The 20,717-nt window shown below is 36.9% G+C and overlaps 1 pseudogene; it reads left to right on the forward strand.

Annotated features, from left to right (window-relative positions):
• Window positions 1–4,183: 4,183 nt before the first annotated feature.
• LOC125343631 lies at window positions 4,184–6,003 on the forward strand (annotated as a pseudogene).
• The last annotated feature ends 14,714 nt before the right edge of the window (window positions 6,004–20,717 follow it).

Genomic DNA, 20,717 nt, shown 5'->3' on the forward strand with positions numbered 1-20,717 from the left:
GGTCATATTAATAATTTATCTTTATGCTTTGTCCTAGCTTTTACAAATTTTATTCATTTTGAGTTGATTTTTAGAAATGATGTGAGATTAAAATACAATTACAATCTATTGTGTGTAGAGATCAAATAATTTCTCTACAACTTATTGAAGAAACAGACAATACTTTGCACATAGTATGTGCTTGGCATCTATGTCACAGATCAACTAACTTCAAATATATGAATTCATTTCTGAGCTCTATGTTGTTGTATAGTTCTATAACTGACAATACATCATTCCACTCTGACTGGGATAACTTTATAATACATTTTGGAATCAATCAGGTTCTGTGATTTCCTCCAATCTGCACTTTCTACTCAAATTTGAATATTTGGAGTCTTTTTGTGTTCCCATTTCATGAGAGATATTTTTCTTCTTTTTCTATAAAAAAATTTATTACTGCTGGGAATATGGCCTAGTGGCAAGAGAGCATGCCTCGTATACATGAAGCTCTGGGTCGATTCCCCAGCACCACATATATAGAAAATGGCCAGAAGTGGCGCTGTGGCTCAAGTGGCAGAGTGCTAGCCTTGAGCAAAAGGAAGCCAGGGATAGTGCTCAGGCCCTGAGTTCAAGGTCCAGGTCTGGCAAAAAAAAAAAAAAATCATTACTTAATATTCACTTGTAATGAAGAATCTCAACAAATTGAGGTTTAAAGAAATTTATATCACCATAAATATTCCCAGATGCGGGGGCTGGGAATATGGCCTAGTGGCAAAGTGCTTGCTGTGCATACATAAATATTCCCAGATGGACAATTCAACATAAATCATATGCAATGAAGAATATATAAGAATGTTATTAGTAACAGCAGCAAATAAGATGCTTTTCTTGCAATTTGTTAACATCATTCTAGATATTTTTATTTTCTGCTCTGTGTGTGTCTTTGTCAGTGTCTCTGTCTGTATGTGTGTGTCTGTGTGTTAGTACCAGGGCTTGAACTGAATATCACAGCTTGCTCAGGTTTTTCTCTCATGGCAGGAATTCTATCACACCTCTACTATGACATTTTGCTGGCTAACTGAAGTTGGAACCTTCCAGATTTTTTTTTCTGGGCTGGCTTTGAACCACAATCCTTAGATCTTAGTTTTCTGAGTAGCTAGGATTATAGATGTGAGCCACTAGCACTTAACAAAAAAATTAGTTAATTTGTATATACTCATCATGTACTGTCCGACATAGAGTTTAAGAAAAAGAATTGTATTTAATGTAAAATAAGTTAAAAAAAACTTATGTCTAGTAATAAATTAACCAAGAAAAATAATAATCTATATGCTGAAAAATATAAAATATCAATAAGAGAAATTGGAGAAAATAAAAAATGGAACATATTTTGCTTTTTCAAGGATTAAGGATGTATCATTACAATAACCATGTATTACAAAATGATACACTGATTCACTTCAACTCATAGTAAAATTTTTAGTTTTCCTTACCAATCTTTAATTATATATTAATTTTTGTACTTCTATAAAATGGTCTTCAATTATATCTAACAAATGAACACGCACACAAAAAAGATGTTTCTTTTGACAAAGCTCTGAGTTTTGTCAAATGTACACAGTATTCTGATTGAGGTCTTTTATGAAATTACCACAGAGACAGACAATAACTATTATCTTAGAATTGGTTTTGCGAATTTTCTGCATAAATTTTCTTTGATTGCTTTCAGGCTATCAGGCTATACAAAATATGTGGGATATTATTTTTAAATTAAATTACCTATTTAGAGAGCAGAGGAATAAGTAGGCACAAGTGAACGATACTATAAAGAGTACCAGTAGTGCAAAATTCACCATTTCTTGAAAAAGTTTCAAGATTATTCTCAGCCAACTGTATTTTTTTATGTTCTTAAAACTTGATTTTGTAAATAGTTGCATGTTTGTTAGAGGTTTTGGGAAGCAAAAAAATAAATCAGTAATTCTTTTTGCCCCTACTTTCCCTGAGTCATCCTCACTGATCATTGGAAGAATGTAATTATTTGTGATATTATGTCTCATATTTACAAATTACAATTGATGAACAGCAAGAGACAATTCTCAGTAACTAATTCCTCTATCCTATCACACTTTCCACATCCCTATAGTTCATTACATCAAGGTAAGGAGTGTCACCCTTGCTCTTTGACATTTTTATTTTACAAGGAAAAGCATGCTCATTTTTTTAAGAGTTTGGATGATTTGATGTGTTATAAGTACGATAATCTTTATTTTAGAAAATGTTTACTCGGGGCTGGGGATATGGCCTAGTGGCAAGAGTGCTTGCCTTGTATACATGAGGCCCTGGGTTCAATTCCCCAGCACCACATATACAGAAAACGGCCAGAGGTGGCGATGTGGCTCAAGTGGCAGAGTGCTAGCCTTGAGCAAAAAAAGAAAAGAAGCCAGGGACAGTGCTCAGGCCCTGAGTCCAAGCCCCAGGACAGGCAAAAAAAAATTTTTTAAAAAGAAAAAGAAAATGTTTACTCAGATGATTAGTAACCTAACATAGTTCGTAGTTTTCCATTGCATTCACAGCTTTGCAACATAGTCTAAACAGTAACATTTCACAAGGTATGTATATCATGAAGTAGGAACCCTGTGATGAGACATGTTGGAAATGTTTTATTTCAGTATTTAATAGTATAATGCAAACAGTGCTTTATTTTGCTGTAAAGATTTTGAAATGAACACACACTTACCTAGTATATATTCTTAAATGTAAAATAACTTCTTATAAGATGTACCCACATTTGTCAGCATTACCATAATGCTCTGATATGTGATATAACAAGTTAATATTAATGTAGTCAATAATAATTATGTCTCATACTTACTGAATATTTATTTTGTCCCAGTCAGAGCTCTAACAACTATAAATATATTAATATGCTTAATTTTTCATAGCTTAACTTTTTTTGTATGAAGAGTTAGATGGAATCTTAACTTTAAATATTTAGAGCTATGAATATTTTATCTCATATTATTGTCAGAATGAAATGAGAGTGATCTTTACCTAATTTTTAAGTGAAATCAGAAAAAAGGGGCTTTTATATTTGTATCTAGGAAACTATCACATTTGAAAACATTACTGTAGACAGTATCAGTAATAAACAAATATGATAATCTTTTAAAATAGCATTAATATATTTTTATACCCACATCAAGAAATTATATTTAGGCATAGTCATCAAGAAGTTATATTAATTAGGTCATATTCCATAGAAGACATGCTACATGAGTACACTGTAAGTTAAATACAGCAATATTTGACAGTGATTATTTACAGAAATTACATGGATGAAACTCTGTCCTAAAAATAACCAATGAAAAACACAGCCAGAGATATTGTTGCACCAACAAAAGATTTCCAAATGTTATGAAGCAAAGATTAACAGAATTTTACATACAAGTAGAAAAGTGAACAATACAGTCTTTATTTTTGTTGTTTGCATACTTTTATGTTTTTTCTTTATTATTAGTAAGTATTGTACATAGGGGTTTCACTTCTACCTGTCTGTTTGTAAACTCCCCATCTCTCCCAACTTCACTAATACTCTCAAGTTGCCTGATCTCATTTTCACATGTATACACTAAATTTCATGGTTTTGCCCAACCTTCCTATTTCCATGTGTCTGTTCATTGATTCCCTTGATGTACCCCACAGCAAGCATGAGTATTCATTTACTATTCTCCCTTCCCATAATGGAAGCAACAGTGAGGCAAAACATTATAAAGAAAATGCTGTGTATAGAAAGCTCAGGTAATGGATTTCTGCACAGTAATGTATATTGATTCCAATAATAAAAGAATAAACATTCACAGAAAATCAGCATACAAATTTTCTTAACTAAAATTTAAGGAAAGAGTTTCAAATTTTCTGAAGGGTTTAAAGAATAAATAGTGGTAACGGAACTCGATAACTGTGGGGGCGGCGCTGTGATGGACCCCGAGGAGACGATGCCAAATGGATAAAACTTGCTACAAGACGTACATGTATGCTCTGAGTAGACACCATGACTTTTGCTTCCTATTGAGTCTCCTCGCCCAGTTAAATGTCTAAAAGAGTTTAAAGAACGCTGTTCCCAGTGTGCTGCTGTCTCCTGGGGTCTCACTGATGAAGGCAAATATTATTGCACTTCTTGCCACAATGTTACAGAGAGATCTAAGGAAGTTGTAGACACAGAGGTTCCCAATACCAAGATAAAAGCCATCAGCAGGAGGCTGAAAATAAAAGAAAGCTTGAAAAAGTCTGTTATTGGTATGTGTGTGAAGGTTTTCAGTACATACTTTATCACCAAGCTGAAGCCCTGAAGACCCTTGGAGTGAGCCCAGAGTTCAAGATTGAAGTTTTACATAATTTGTGAAAGCGCTACCTTGAGAAGAGCAAGCAAGCATATTGTAAGAAGTCAGTGTATACCCGTAGATGGCAAGTGAAGGTATTAGAAGATAATCTGACTCATTCAGACTGGGCTAGCGAGCCTGAGCTGCTCAGCATCTCTACCTGGGCTCCTGAAAGCGGACCAGAGTCTCAATATGACTGGCAGACCTCAAAGCACATCCCCAGCGCCAGAGCATCACAGCCAGAGTCGGTGTCTGCCTGTTCGGGCTCTCTTGATGGAGTAGAGTACTCAGACCGGAAGGAGAAGGGAATTGTGAAGATTACAGTGCTGCGAACGCTGGCTTTCTGTGGTCTGGCTCTACTGTGGCAGAAGGAGACAGTTGCTCTTTCAGATCTTCTGAGATTTGTTGAAGAGGACCATATTTCCTACATAAATGCTTACCAGCATTTCCAGAAGAAATGAAATTATATGGGCGAGACAAAGGAATCTTTACTGTAGAGTCTTGGCCTGACTATGAGGAGATCTACAAAAACATGATTGAAGTTGCGATATTTTTAGATTTGCCACGTTTTCCAGACATAACTGAAGATTGCTACCTCCATCCCAACATCTTGTGTATGAAATACTTAATGGAAGTCAATCTCCCTGACAAAATGCCTGGTTTAACCTGCCAAGTGGTAAAAATGACTGGAATAGGAGAAGTGGATTTTCTGACATTTGATCCTATAGCTAAAATGAAAAAAATTGTTAAATATGACGTGCAAGCTTTAGCTGTCATTGTTGTGGTACTAAAGCTACTCTTTCTACTGGATGACAATTTAGAATGGTCTTTGTCTGATCTTGCTTAACAGTATAATGGAATAAATGAAGAAGAAAGCCATGGTTTGAGTTCAGAAAGTGGTACCAAGTTATGAAGAAGAGATTTGACAAGAAGAAACAAGCCTGGGAAGAGGCAAGGGCCAAGTACGTGTGGAAAAGTGAGAAGCCACTCTACTACTCTCACATAGACAAATCTGTAGTATATAAAAGAAGAGAAATGGTGGAGAATCTACAAAGACAGTTTAGTGCACTGGTTGATTCCACACCAACTACGGAAAAAAAAAAAAAAGCCCCTTCCAGCTTCCAGTTCAACTGGACTGCAGGAGACACCTATTTCCACGGACACAGCCTCCAGGGAGCCCTGAAAAGGAAAGGCCAGGTGCTGATAACCAAGAATTCACTGTATTGGCTCAGTACCCAGAAGTTCTGTAAAAGCTACTGCAATCATGTGACAACCTATGAAGAGTCAAACTTTTCTCTGAGTTACCGGTTTATTCTCAGTACCTTCTCTTTCTTGCTGAGAGTAAAGACCTCCCTACTCCATGAAGAAGTGAGCCTAATAGAAAAGAAACTGTTTTAAAAAAAATACAGTGAATCCAAACAGAGCTCTCCAAGATCCAAGAGAGTGAGAAAACACTGGAAAAAATGAAATGGAACCTTCTTGGAAAAATAATGGTGATGATGATGTCCAGTTGTTACATAACACTCCAGGAAAGTGTGGCAAATGTAACTAGTGCACATATATTTATACACATACATGAACACATATATATGTGTCAGATGTACTTATGAAAATACACATTGTAAAACAAATGATCTTTGAATTTATTTTATTTTATTTTTTAAAAAAATTTAATTTTATTGTCATGGTGATACATAGAAAGAGGGGTTATAGTTACATACAGAAGGTAGTGAGTACATTTCTTGCCATACTTGTTACCCCCTCATTTTTACCTTATTTTCCCTCCCCCCAACCCCTCCCCCCAAGTTGTACAGTTAATTACCAATATATTGTCTTGTGAGTATTGCTGTTACATTCGTTCAACCATTTTTTTTTCAAATTTTTATTATCAAACTGATATACAGAGAGGTTACAGTTTCATACGTTAGGCATTGGATACATTTCTTGTACTGTTTGTTACCTTGTCCCTCATACCCCCCTCCCTCCCCCCCCTTTCCCTTCCCCCCCTCCGGAGGTGTTCAGTTCACTTACACCAAACAGCTTTGCAAGTATTGCTTTTGTAGTTGTTTCTCTTTTTTTACCCTGTGTCTCTCAAATTTGGTATTCCCTTTGAATGTCCTACTTCCAATACCAGTAAACACGGTTTCCAATATACTCAGATAAGATTACAGAGATAGTGTAGGTACAACCAACCACAGGAAGGTGATACAAGAACATCATCAATAATAGAAGCTACAGATACACATAGGACGTTGAAAGTAGTTACAACTGTGATATAACAAAAATTACCTTCTTCCAAAATAAAACCGCAAAGAACCAATAGCCCCCTCATCAAGTGGGCTAAAGACTTACAAAGAACTTCTCTGATGAGCAATGAGAATGGCCAAGAGACATATGAAAAAATACTCTACATCACTGGCCATAAAGGAAATGCAAATCAAAACAACATTGAGATTCCATCTCACCCCAGCAAGAATGTCATATATCAAGAAAACTAATAATAACAATTGTTGGAGGGGATGTGGCCAAAAGGGAACCCTACTTCATTGTTGGTGGGAATGTAAACTGGTTCAGCAACTCTGGCAAGCAGTATGGAGATTCCTCAGAAGGCTAAATATAGAACTCCCCTATGACCCAGCAGCCCCACTTTTGGGTATCTATCCAAAAGACCACAAACAAAATCACAGTAATGCCACCAGCACAACAATGTTCATCGCAGCACAATTTGTCATAGCGAAAATCTGGAACCAACCCAGATGCCCCTCAGTAGACGAATGGATAAGGAAAATGTGGTACATATACACAACGGAATTTTATGCCTCTATCAGAAAGAATGACATTGTTCCATTTGTAAGGAAATGGAAGGACTTGGAAAAAGTTATACTAAGTGAAGTGAGCCAGACCCAAAGAAACATGGACTCTATGGCCTCCCTTACTGGGAATAATTAGTACAGGTTTAGGCAAGTCATAGCAGAGCATCACAAGGCCCAATAGCTATACCCTTATGAACACATAAGATGATGCTAAGTGAAATGAACTCCATGTTATGGAAACAATTGTTGAATTTATTTTTTCAATGAATAGTCTTTGAAAAATTAAAATGACAAATTGTACAAATGGTATCTAGAAATTTCTATTCATTCTAAAGTTAAATGTATTTTGCTTATATGTATATACGTACAAAGAAGGTATGTATATACCTATAAATAAATATGCATATATGTGTATACACACACAGAAAAAAGAATAGTGACTTCTCTGATTGTATTGGACAGGAATTCGATACAAAAATGGTATAAAAGTGATGGAAGAAAATGGCGGAGGAGAAGCAGAACCCTATCTAAGCTCTCTCCAAGACCCTCGTTTTTCTTCTATACAGAAACTTCTAACTCTAGAAAGATAGCCCAAGTAAAGTATAACAGTATAGAAATTCAAGTCAGGAAGGAGAAAACAAGACAGCAGATCCACGAATCCAGATTTCAACCATAGGTGATGACGCTGCCACCAGCCCGCGGCTTACCCAGTGGAACCAAATCGACATCCACCTCCAGCATGCACCGGTGAGGAGGAGAGAAATCCGCCAGACAGCAGCAGACAGATGCAGTCTGCAAGCAAAGTGTGAAAGATCCAAAGAACCAGAGGAAGCATGAGTACTCCACAAAAGACAGTCATGCTTGAGTCAGCATGCACAGAAGGGCATTTGGAAAGTAGCCCTTCCCCCCATCCACCATAGTGAAGCTCCATCTTTCTCTCTGGCATAGATGACCAGAAGAGACTGGAAATGAAGCATGCCAGGTGAAAGTAAGGTCAAAGGGGACATCTTTGAAAAGAGCAAAGGTGCCACAGTAGAGAGCCCCAGCTCTGCCCAGGGGAAGGAGGCCCCTCCCAAATGGGAGGAACTGCCCAGGGGCAAGCAGCCCTTCAACACCAGTTAACACAACAAGAGGCCTGCCTCCAGACTGCCATCACTTCCACAACCACTGAGACACCAACAGACTGGTTTCCCAGGCCAAACATTGTCCACCAGTGTGTGGGGGCACCCAGCCTCTACCTGCAAACCCCAGATAACGGCACAGTGAGCCCCACCCAGGATGGAGGAACTTCCCTGCAGGCAGCTCCATCATTCCAGGGAGAACCCTTAGCCTTCAGCAGCCCCAAGGTCTCGCCGAGGGCCTGCCACAGGCAGTTCAGGAGTCACAGGCCAGGCACCATAGGCAACTTGGGAGTCCTACCCAGGACTCTGCAGGCATTTCACGGGTCTGAGCCAGGGCTCCACACGCAATTGAGGGGCCTACCCAGGGCTCCACAGGCAGTTCAGGGGTCTGAGCTGGGGCTTTGCTGGCAGTTAGGGGGTCTAAGCTAGGGCTCCGCTGATAGTTGGGGGGCCCATCCGTGGCTATGCCAGCAGTTTGGGGGTCCCACCCAGTGCTCTGCCCACAGTCAGCGGTCCCAAAGGGCCTCTGCTCACAGTTCGGGGGTCCCTCCCAGGACTCCATCGACAGTTTAGGGGTCCCAGCTGGGGATCCGCTCACCATTCAGGGGTCCCACGTATAGCTCTGCCAGCAGTTCTGGAGTCCCAACCTGGGCTTTTCCAAAATTTTGGGAGTCCCACCTGGGGTGCCCCAGGCAGCTCAGTGGCCTCAGAAAGGGTCTGCTGCTTACCCTCAGCAGCCCAGGGGTTCCAGCCAGGCACCACAGTCCCCATTGCATGTGAGGTAGAAAGCTGCCCCTGCCAACACATTGGGAGCAACAGACCAGTTCCCTAGGCTGACCACAGTCCCCAAATTACTAAGGGCACCCAACTTCTACCTGCAATCCTCAGAGAACCACAGAGTCACCACCACCCAGGTTCTCCAAAATTCATTGAACCCAGGTTAATGGTAGGCAAGATAATAGGCATCCAGAGTCAATCTGAGTGACTCAAAAGGGTTCCTAGAGCAATTGTATCCACCCAAAAAGAAATAACAAGAAAATTATAACAGTATACAATTAATCTACTGAATACAGGGCTCATGGTTAGTTTTTACTTCCAAAGTGTAATTTGTGGGGACTCTAAATCTGCTGCTCCACTCAAAACAAAGAGAGGGAACTTACCTGTCTAGGTTTGTGTACCTATAAGAATAGCACAACAGGACCTGGTAGAGTTTGGTTTAAGTTCTAAATAGTGCCAAAGGGGGTTAGCAGACTAGCATTCCAAATCCAAATGGGCAGAAGAAACACAAAAACGATGGCAAGATAGGGCAACTCATCACCCACTCAAAACAAACAGGAAACAGAGCATTTAATTGAAATCCCAGAGGAGCGCCCTCAAAATGCTCTACCAAATATGCTGATAAAAATGATAAATGAAAAGTTTGGGTCTTTCCAGACAAGTATCCTAGAGCATAAGGAGGAGAACCAAAGAATAATTTGTGAGCAAGATGAAACTAATCCTGTTAACACAGGATTTCATGGCCTCCATAAACAGAATGATACATGAGTTCCAACAGAAAGAAAAAGCATCCTATGAAAAGTAGCTACTCAGCTAAAAGAGATTAGAGACAGCACCCAGTACCAAATTAATGAAGTAAGGAAGTCCATACAGGACCTAAAAGAGAATTACAGAAGAGATATAGAAGCTACCAGGAAAGATCAACCAGAAGGTAAGGAGATAAGAAACCAAGTTGTAAGTTTAGCGAACAGACTGGATGATGCAGAAGACCGAATTTCAGGAATTGAGGACAGCCTCAACTTTATGGCGAAAGAACAAAAAACAATACAAAATCAATCCAAAAAGCAAGATAGACCACCTCATTAGCTTCAAGACACAATCAGGAAGCCCAATATAAGGCTAATAGGTATTGAAGAAAACTTAGAGAAAGAAGTTAATGGAATAGGCAACTTATTTATCAGAATATTAGCTGAGAACAAACCATACTTACAGATGGATAGGCCCATCCATATACAAGAAGCATTTAGGACCCCAAACAGACCAAACCAGAACAGGACTTCCCATTAACATTTTGTAATCAAAACAGATTGGATTGGATTGGTTTCCATATTTCTAAGCAGAGACCATGAAAGCAAAGAGAGCCTGGAATGACATTTGCCACATCCTAAAGAAAAAGAACTTCCAACCAAGAATTTTGTATTTAGCTAAACTCTCATTCATAGCAGGTCAAATAAAAGTCTTCTATAGCAAGGAGAAATTGAACCAATATATCTCCCCCAAGCCAGCATTACAGAATATCCTAAAACATCTTTCACATTGAAAACCAGCAAGACCACAATCCAAACAGAAAGTGTCCCTAAATAAAAATCCAGATTAGCAGAGCGAAAAGGAAAGACACAACACCTAAGAGATAGATACAATGAAAGGAACAAGCAATCACCTCTCAATCCTAATTCTCAATATTAATGGACTTAACTCTCCAACTAGTGACATAGATTGACAATTTGGATCAAAAAACAAGATCCATCTTTCTGCTGCCTCCAAGAGACTCACCTTGCCAACAAAAGCAAGCATATTCTAAAAGTGAAAGTCTGGAATAAAATCTATCAAGAAAATGGCCCCCACAAGCAGGCCTGTGTTGCAATGTTAGTGTCAGATAAAATTGACTTCAAACTAAAAACAGTAAAAATAGACAAAGAATGTTACTACATACTAATGAAAGGGATCTCTCCTACAGGAGGACATAACCAGCCTAAACATCTACACAACAAATACAGGCGCTCCCAACTTCACCAAACAAACACTACTGAATATAAAGAGACACATCAAGAAATGCTCTACATCACTGGCCATGAAAGAAATGCAAATCAAACCAACATTGAGATTCTACCTCACCCCAGTAAGAATGTCTATTATCACGAAATCCAATAATAACAAATGCTGGAGAGGATGTGGCCAAAAAGGGACCCTACTACATTGTTGGTGGGAATGTAAACTTGTTCAACCCCTCTGGAAAGCAATGTGGAGGTTCCTAAGAAGGCGAACAATAGAGCTTCCTTACAATCCAGCAGCCACACTTTTGGGAATCTACCCAAAAGACTACAAGCCAGACCATGCTAAAGCCACCAGCACATCATCGCAGCACAACTTCTCATTGCTAAAACACGGAAACAACTCAGATGCCCCTCATCAAATGAGTGCTTCAGGAAAATGGGGTACATAAACACAATGGAATTCTATGCCTCCATCAGAAGGAACAATACTGCCTCTTTCGTAAGGAAATGGGAGGACTTGGAAAAAATCATACTAAGTGAAGTGACCCAGAACCAAAGAAACATAAGCCCTATGGTGTCCCTCATAGGGGATAGCTAGTACATGAATAGGCTGGTCATGGTACAAGATCAAAATACCGCAATAGCTACACCCATATGATCATGTAAGAAGATGCCAAGTGAAATGAACTCCACGTGGTGAAAACAAGAGGTATGTCACTGTTTTAATTATTTTCAACATGCCATGTGAACTCATACTATTTTTTTTCTCTTTTCCCTTGTCTGTTTGACTGATTGGTTTGTTTATTTTTGTTTCTCTTGTACTTCCTTCCTGTGGCTGTACCCTCGCAACCACTGTATCACATCTGAGTACCCTGGATACTGTTTATATGGGTATTAGAACTGTGGAAGGGAGAGCAAATACCAAAATCGAGAGACAAAGGACAAAAAGACAAACCATTCAAAAAGCAACACTTACAAAACCATTTGGTGTAAACCAACTGCACAACTCTTGGGGGGTGAGGAAAAGGGGAAGGGGGGAAATGAGGGAGGAGGTAACAAGTAGAAAAATAATTACACTCACTGCCTTTCATATGAATCTGTAACCCCTCTGTATCACTCTTTGACAATAAAGAAAAAAGTGTTATACAAATGAGGAAAAAAATCTGAAAAGCATCAAATATGTGAAAACTGTAATATCTGGCTATAGTTTAATGAAAATCTTATCACTAACATTTAAAATAATTTTACATAAATAAGAACTAGAAAACAACGAACCAAAATATTTGGTTGAAGTTAAAGGATTATCAGTGGTAAGTATAATTAGGAAAATGTCCATATAAAAAGAAGAAAATTTTAAAATCAGCCATTTTGTTGTCAATTTTAAGATATTTGAAATATTAAAGTAAACCCAAACTAAGCACAAAGAAGAAAGCAGTGAAGATTAGGTTACAATGAAATCAAATACAAAATAGAAAAATAGTACAGAATAAAAGAACTTTACAAAGATGCAGGTGAGTATGGATTTTACTTCTAACACAACTACTCTTGAGGTGGAAATCAGCATTATAATTGGAGGTTAGGCCAAGCCAAAAATTTATCTATAATCCCAAGTTGGAGAAAATGGTGCATGCATGTACAGAGTCAGTGTCTGATATCATCCCTGAAGAAACGAATGTCTGACACTATAGGGATATAACTAAAATTAAAAAAACGCTGGGAGGCTTGGCTTAGCTATTAGAGTATATCTGCCTACCAAGACTAGGGTCTTGAATTCAAAATCCCATTAATATTGACCAAAGTAGGCTGTTCAAACAGTTCAGCCCCAATTTTGAACAAAAACATAAACAATCATTTGCACAAGTGAATGAAGAACAATATCAACTAAGATAAGTAAAATAAATTAAACAGCTCTTACTACCAGTAATTTTAGAGTAACGAAAGATTTATAAAGAATTCTAGGTGTAATAAACTGTACAACAAACCAAAAAATTTGATAAATGGAGAAATTTCTGAAAAGAAACAAAATATAAATATTAAGTCAATAAGTAATAGAATCTACTTGATTTGAAAGCCTATAAGCCCACCTATTTTGAAATTGGAAAATTTTAGTTTTGGGCCAGGTCAGGCAAAAGTTTGCAGTACTTCCTCTCTGAAGCAAGCTGGGCACGGTGGGACATGACATGACTATAATCCCATCTACTCTGGATACCCAGGTTAGAGGATTATGGTCTGAAACCACCTCAGGAAGAAAGCCTAATACGATTTAAAAACAAACTAAAGCAAAAATTAACTCGGAGCATGGCGTATGTATCAGAGACCTTACAAAGTGAACATAAGACTCTGAGTTCAAACCCCAGTTACAGCCAAAAGGAAACTTAAAAACAAACCAGAATTTGTATTTATAATTAATCCTAAAAGAAAGATTCAATGATTAATAAACTTACAAGAAGAAAATTTCAGACGGTGTTGTTGTTTCTTAAATAAATAATATCAATTATTTACAGTATCTTTTAAATAATTCACGAAGAAACTTTGCAACAGTTTCTGTTCATTAGTTCAGATTTATTCTAGGAAAATATTGGTTGATTTAACATCTTAAAATTAATTGTAACGTATTGCCTTAACAACAACACAAAAAATCACATGACCACCTGAATAGACCTGGAAATATAGTTAGCAAGATTGAACATGATTCTTTGAAAAACAAAGTTCAGTATCTAAGTGGAACAATAGAATTACTTAACATGATGGAAACAAAATGAAATACTAAGTTATAATCATACTAAATGGTGAAAGTTTTCATGATTCCACATAAAATTAGGACAATGTAAAGAGAAATACATAGTTTTTAAATTCAAGTGTTATGCCAATTTCCTGTAATTCTAGCCACTTCCTCATCAGGACTACTGTACACTTTACCACAAATTCTAAAAGCAGAAATTAGAAAAAATAATGTAGTATACAAGAAATGTACCCAAGGCCCAACATATTAAACTGTAACCTCTCTGTACATCACTTTGACAATAAATAAGAAAAAAAAATAATGTAGTATACTGATTGATGAGCTTAGCTTGATGAAAAAAAATTAGTGCAGTGAATACCGCAATTTACATTATTTCTAAAATTGGTAACTTTAAGAAAAGCTTGAGCTCTGCCTTTTTAATAACAGTATCCTGTTGTGCACACCCAAATTTAAAGTTCTGTGGTTGAAACAGTTAACAATAGGTAATTTAAATTGCATAGTTACTTGAGTGCTCAAGTTTTAGTGTTTAATCTCTACCAAAAAACAGTAGGGATACAAAATCCAATTACAAAAGAAAATGTAACTTCATAGAATTTTTAAACTTTGCCCAAATACCTACAAAAAGACGTGTGGATGATTTTGGCTCAATGTCAGAGCAGCTGAGTTGTATGAGGTTATTTTAATGAGCACCACTCAAAACTAGCACCTTTTAGTTGGGCACTAGTAATTCTAACTCTTTAGGAGGCTGAGATATGAGGATCATGTTTCAAAGCCAGCCTGGGCAACAAACTCTCTGTGATACTCTTATGTCCAATTAACTACTTAAAAACCAGAAGTGGAGCTTTATCTCAAAGTGGTAGATCACTAGCCTTGTGCAATAAAGCTCAGGGACACCATCCAGGCCCTGAGCTCAAGTGCCACAAAGCCACAAAACAACAACAAAACCCAGTACCTTTTACAGTATTCAGTTACAAGGCTTACAAGAATATTCTTCAAATGTGCATACCATTTCTGCAACATAGAATGTTACATCAGATGTCCTCATCTTCCTGGTCCTCCTTCCTCTCTTCCCTAACATCTTTCTCCTCCTCCTCCTCCTCCTTTTCCTCCTCCTCCTTCTCCTCCTCCTTATTATTATCATTTAGGAAAGGTTTGATAATACAACTTATCCTCCATGTTAGAAATGCTGTATCAACTTTCCTCACACAAATATTCCACTCCACGTTTCCATGAGTTGGAAGCCCTTTATACATTAATTGATATATGTTCTACTCTCTCTCAAATGCTTATTTTTAATTCTGAGTTATTTACTGATTGATATTTGCTCCTCACAATCAGCATGTTTCCTCTATAATTTATCATAACAATATTTTATGAAACGTTATATAGAGCAATGTCACTTCAAACTAAATGATAGTACAGTTGAAAAGTTCATCTGTCTTTGAAACAGGATCACAACTGTTGATTTCATAAAAGTTAAAATAAACTTTCTTGTGGTCTTTATTAGCAAATATTTCAAAAGAATAAATTCTCACATACTAGAAAAATTATTTACTAATTTACTCAACCATTGAAACCACATCTGGAAAAACAGCTGGAGTTGGAGTCATCCTCTGGTTAGGTTTATTATAAACTACTCTCATTCTCCAAGATCCATTGACTTTCTTTCCAACATAAATAGGTGAGTTGAAATGAGATGTGGTGACAATCACCACTCTGAAATTGCCAAGTCCTTGATAACATTAGTCTCTGAATTCCCTGTAGAAATACAGTATTGTTTTGGGTTCTCTATTGCCTTGATACTGACAGTTACATTGAATTCTGAATTTTCCTCCATAGAAAGCCTACATACACAGCTCAGGAAGCCATTATGAGTTGTTTATCAGGTTGTAAGTGCATCTACCAATTATGCCTTCTGAAAAAAAATCTCAAAATGGTTTGTGCATCCACTGTACATACTTTGTGATAAACTAGAAGGAAAAATCTCATGAATCATCTGACTAGGTAAGCTCTACTTTTTCTGTAAATTAGAGTGGCATGTAAGGTATTCTAGAATCTGTGTCAATTCAAAATTAATTGACAGTGATTGTGAAACTATCTTATTATTTATTTTATTTTGTGTGCATTCTTCCTAAATTAAAAGCTATAAAGCCCTTTGGAGAAGGCTGAGAGAACGGGTAACAGCAGAATATTTTTTCCAGTGTTATTAGATTCTTTTTGAAGAGGACATTGCCATTCTTTTGTAAAAAAAAAAAAAAAAAAAAAAAAAAAAAAAAAGTGTCCTGCTCTGTTTCATTCAAATTATCGTAATTCTGTAAATGAATTTATTCCTGGGAATTGAAGTGTTACCTTACTGTTTTACCATAGTTATAGCAAAATTTCACAGACAGGTTTGGTATTTGGCGGAAATGTGTTTGTCATAAAAGGTGCCTTCTTGAAATTCTGATATGATAGAAAAATGTTCCTCATTGTTTAAAATTAACTTTGAGTAGTTATAGAAAGGACTTAGAAAAGCTGTTTATGAATACAATGAATGTTGACCAATGTCATCCCTTTCAACATTCTCATCCATCTGTTTCCTACTCATCCCTTCCCTCACTCTTCTTAAATTTGTAGATATTTATTGAATTATTAACTGCATTCTCCCCCTCTTCTCCTCCTCATCCATTTACCACTTTCCCTTTGGTCCCATCCAAACCCTTTCAATAACACATTTCCTGTGTTCTTTGACTTTGTCTTTCTGATGAATTATATTACTTGAGTTCTCCCTTAAATCTACAATAATTCAGTCAATACATTTGTATAAACTTGAATAACACCCAACATGATTACATGTAATCTTATAAGCTACAAATAGCTTTCAAATAGAAGGGAAAACATGCATCTTTTTGTCACTGAGTCTGACTAACTTCATGGCAAAGAACATAGAAAGCAAGATAAAAAGACAGCCTACAGAACCAAAGAAAATTTTCATTAGCTATGCACAAGACAAGGGCCTAATGTACAGAATATACAAAGAACTTAAATAATAACCATAAAAAAATCAATGACCAAGCTAAGAGAACATTCTCAGAAGAAGAAATAAAAATAGTCAATAGACATATGAAGAAATGTTCAACATCTCTGGTGATAGAGGAAAAGCAAATAAAACAACAGTGAAATTACATCTCACCCTGGTTAGAATGGCCATTATCACGAAGGTGTAAGATATCACAAGAAATGTACTCACTGCCCTATTATGTAACTGTTCCTCTTTTGCACAACACCTTGTCAACAAAATTTAATTAATAAAAAAATACATAAATGCATACTACCATGAAAAAAAGAATGGCCAATAGCAAGAAAATAAACAATAACACATGCTATACAGGATTCAGCCAAAAGGGAATCCTAATGTAAACTTGGTTAACCAATCTGGGAAGCAGTGTAGAGTTTCCTCAAAAAAATAAACTTAAAACTGCCCTATAATTCAGTAGTCCTTCTCCTGGGCATTTATTCTAATGATTACAAACTAAGATACCATAAAGCCATTAGTATAACCATCTTCATTGACACACCATTCACCATAGCCAAGGTATGGCATCAACCCAGATACACCTTAATTGATGGATGGATTAAAAAAAAACATGGTATATGTACACGGTGGAATTTTTATTTACCATTACAAAGATGATATAGTACCATTTGCAAAGAAATGGAAGTAACATTTACTTCATTCATAAAATCGTATTTCCCATTCACGAGAGTTCTTTGCTAAAAATTTAATGTCCTAAAAACTATATCACCTAATACCTTTATATTATCAACTAAGTTTCACTGTATAAATTTTGGAAGAATACATGTGTACCATTGCAGGGATCAAAATCATATTTTGACCATGTAAGTTAGAGCTTTATTTGTTCAGAACAAAACTATTGATCATATATATGCCCATCAATAACTTAGTAGAGTGATCCATTTGAATATAAGGAACAGATGATAAATCAATCAAAATCATTTTTCTCTTTGTCAACTTATGCTTATCACTCTGGAGTATATTGTCTGTTAGGTAGCCATGTGCATCTTGATTGTAGAAATTAATTATTGCCTCATTATCACTATTCTTCAGGATCCAGCTATCACTGTTTTGAATTTTTCAGGAGGATTGTTTCCTATCTTAACTCCTGATCTATTGAGAACAAGCACAAAACCATTCAAGAATTCTAGGGCTTTCCTTTTGAGTTTAGTTTTCATGATGATGGTGAAATATTTGTCCTATGTATATTTCTTTACAGGATGAGCTTCTCTTACATAATCAATCCATTACTGTTTGCTCATTTCATTAAAAAACCTTCCTTTGCATTATATAAAAACAGTTATTTCAACACTGTTTAATGTAGGATATTGCTTTATCAATGCTTAAGTCAGTGAATCAAATTCTAAGAGCCATGTCTAAGCCTTTGAGCTCCAACACTAAATCCATGATCTCTGTTTAGTGAGTTCATATCAATAAATTCGGCTGCAAAATGATTTTACAATTAACACATGCAATTTAAATTAGCCTTTTCTACACTTTCAATATGCTTTCACATGTCTGTCTCATATTTCTGTCTTTAATAAGTTTTCATGTCAGGCTCTAGTGGCTTACACATGAAATTCTAGCTGCTCAGGAGCCTGAGATCTGAGGATCACAGTCCAAAGCCTACACCTGCAGGAAAGTCCATGGGACTCTTATCTCCATTTTTTTCTCCAAGTAACCACCAGAACGTCCAAAAATGAAACTGTGGGTCCAAGTTAGAGCATGAGCCTTGATGAAAAGTCTCAGTGACAGCATCTAGTCCCATGACTGACAAAAAATAGGCAAGCAGACACACAGATTTAGATGCAGATACAGATACAGAGATAGAGATAAAGTTTGACTCATAGAGAACTATGCATTTGTTGGGTTGATCATGCTATTCCTTATAAAAATCCATGAAATTTAGATGTATATGAGGAATTGTTCTGGGCTGAACAGATAAAGCTCTAACTTACGAGGTCAAAACATGATTACTATCCCTGCAATGGTACAAATGTATTCTTCTCTCTATCTAGATAGAGAGATAATCTACCTATGCAGATAGATTGATATCTATTTGCATCTATGTTTTCATATGTTTTTTCTCAAATTTCTGACATAAATGGGAAACATCTTGCCTTTTGTTTAATATGGCCCATCTCTCGTAATCATTCCTATTTTATATCTCATCGTTTATGTCTCCAGTCCACTTGAATATAGTTCCCATTCTAGAAACAATGAGGAAAAGAGGAGTTCTATAGGTAAATATTAAGGTGTATTTTCTTCAAGAAATTTTATCACATAATTATGACAGATAACAAGCCTAAGCTCTAGGTGAAAATGTATTGAAGTACTCCTGTAGGAATTATACAATCTTTTTGTTCAATGCACTAGGAATTATGCTCAGGACATTGAACTTGTGAGTCCAGCACTCTATACCACTTGAACTATACTCTAGTCCAAATTTTTCAGTACTGAGGTATAATTTATTCTTCCAGGAAATTTATCATTTGTTTTTACACAATTAGAACAGTTATGCCCGCATTATAAAGAAAAACTTCCACTAATCTTCATTTACTTCATAGATGATAACCACATGTGTAAAATGAAATAACAGTAATATTTAAGATGATTTTTAAATTTTACTTATTTGTTTTTTACATACGTAAGGCAATGAGTACATATCTTATCAAACTTGCTCCCTCCTCCTGGGTTTTTCTCCCACTCTCCCCCTCCCGAGTTCCCTCACCACCCTCCCCTGAGTTGTACACTTGGCTTATAACATATAGGTTTTTAAGTACTGCTATTGCATTTGTTCGGCTTTTACCCCTCGACTCTACATTTTGGTCTTCCCTTTCCCTAGTTCCAATAAACATACATAGAATACCAAATGTAACAAGGCAATTAGAGTGACATCAGGGGTAAAACCATGGAGAGAAAAGACAAAATAAAAAGGCATAATTTCATGTGGTACATTGAAAATAACAACAAAGATAAACATATTATTTCCAAAATTTCAGTTCATTTTTCTTAGCATCATCTTATGTGATCATATGTACATTGCTATTGAGCTATTTTGCTCCTCAGCTAAGACTATCCTAGACAAGTTCTATTGTTTCCAATGAGTGAAACTATGCATAGAGATTGTTTTTGGGTCTGGCTCACTTCAGTATGATTTTCTCCAGATATTCCATTTCCTCACCGATGGGGCCAACTCATTTTTTTTTCTAATAGAAGCATGAAATCCCATTGTGTATATGTGCCACATTTTCTTGATCCATTCATCTACTGAGGGGCATCTGTATTGGTTTCATATTTCAGCTATGGCAAATTGTGCTGCGATAAACATAGTTATGCTGGTAGTTTAGTGTGATCTTGCTTGTAATCCTTTCAGTAAATGTTCAAAAATGGGGTTGCCAGGGGCTGGGGATATGGCCTAGTGGCAAGAGTGCTTGCCTTGTATACATGAGGCCCTGGGTTCGATTCCCCAGCACCACATATACAGAAAACGGCCAGAAGTGGCGCTGTGGCTCAAGTGGCAGAGTGCTAGCCTTGAGCAAGAAGAAGCCAGGGACAGTGCTCAGGCCCTGAGTCCGAGGCCCAGGACTGGCCAAAAAAAAAAAAAAAAAAATGGGGTTGCCAGGTCATGGGGGAGCCCTATGTTTAGCTTTTTGCGGACCTCCACATTGCTTTCCACAGTCTCACCAACAGTGTAGTAGTGTTCTTTTTGGCCACATATCTTCCAACATCAATTATTATTAGTTTTCTTGACAATGGGCATTCTTACTGGGGTGAATTAGAATCTGAATGTTGTTTTGATTTGCATTTCTTTAATGGCCTGTGATGTTGAGCATTTCTTCATATGTGCCTT

This window comes from Perognathus longimembris, chromosome 28 (assembly GCF_023159225.1).
Source record: "Perognathus longimembris pacificus isolate PPM17 chromosome 28, ASM2315922v1, whole genome shotgun sequence".
NCBI lineage: Eukaryota > Metazoa > Chordata > Mammalia > Rodentia > Heteromyidae > Perognathus > Perognathus longimembris.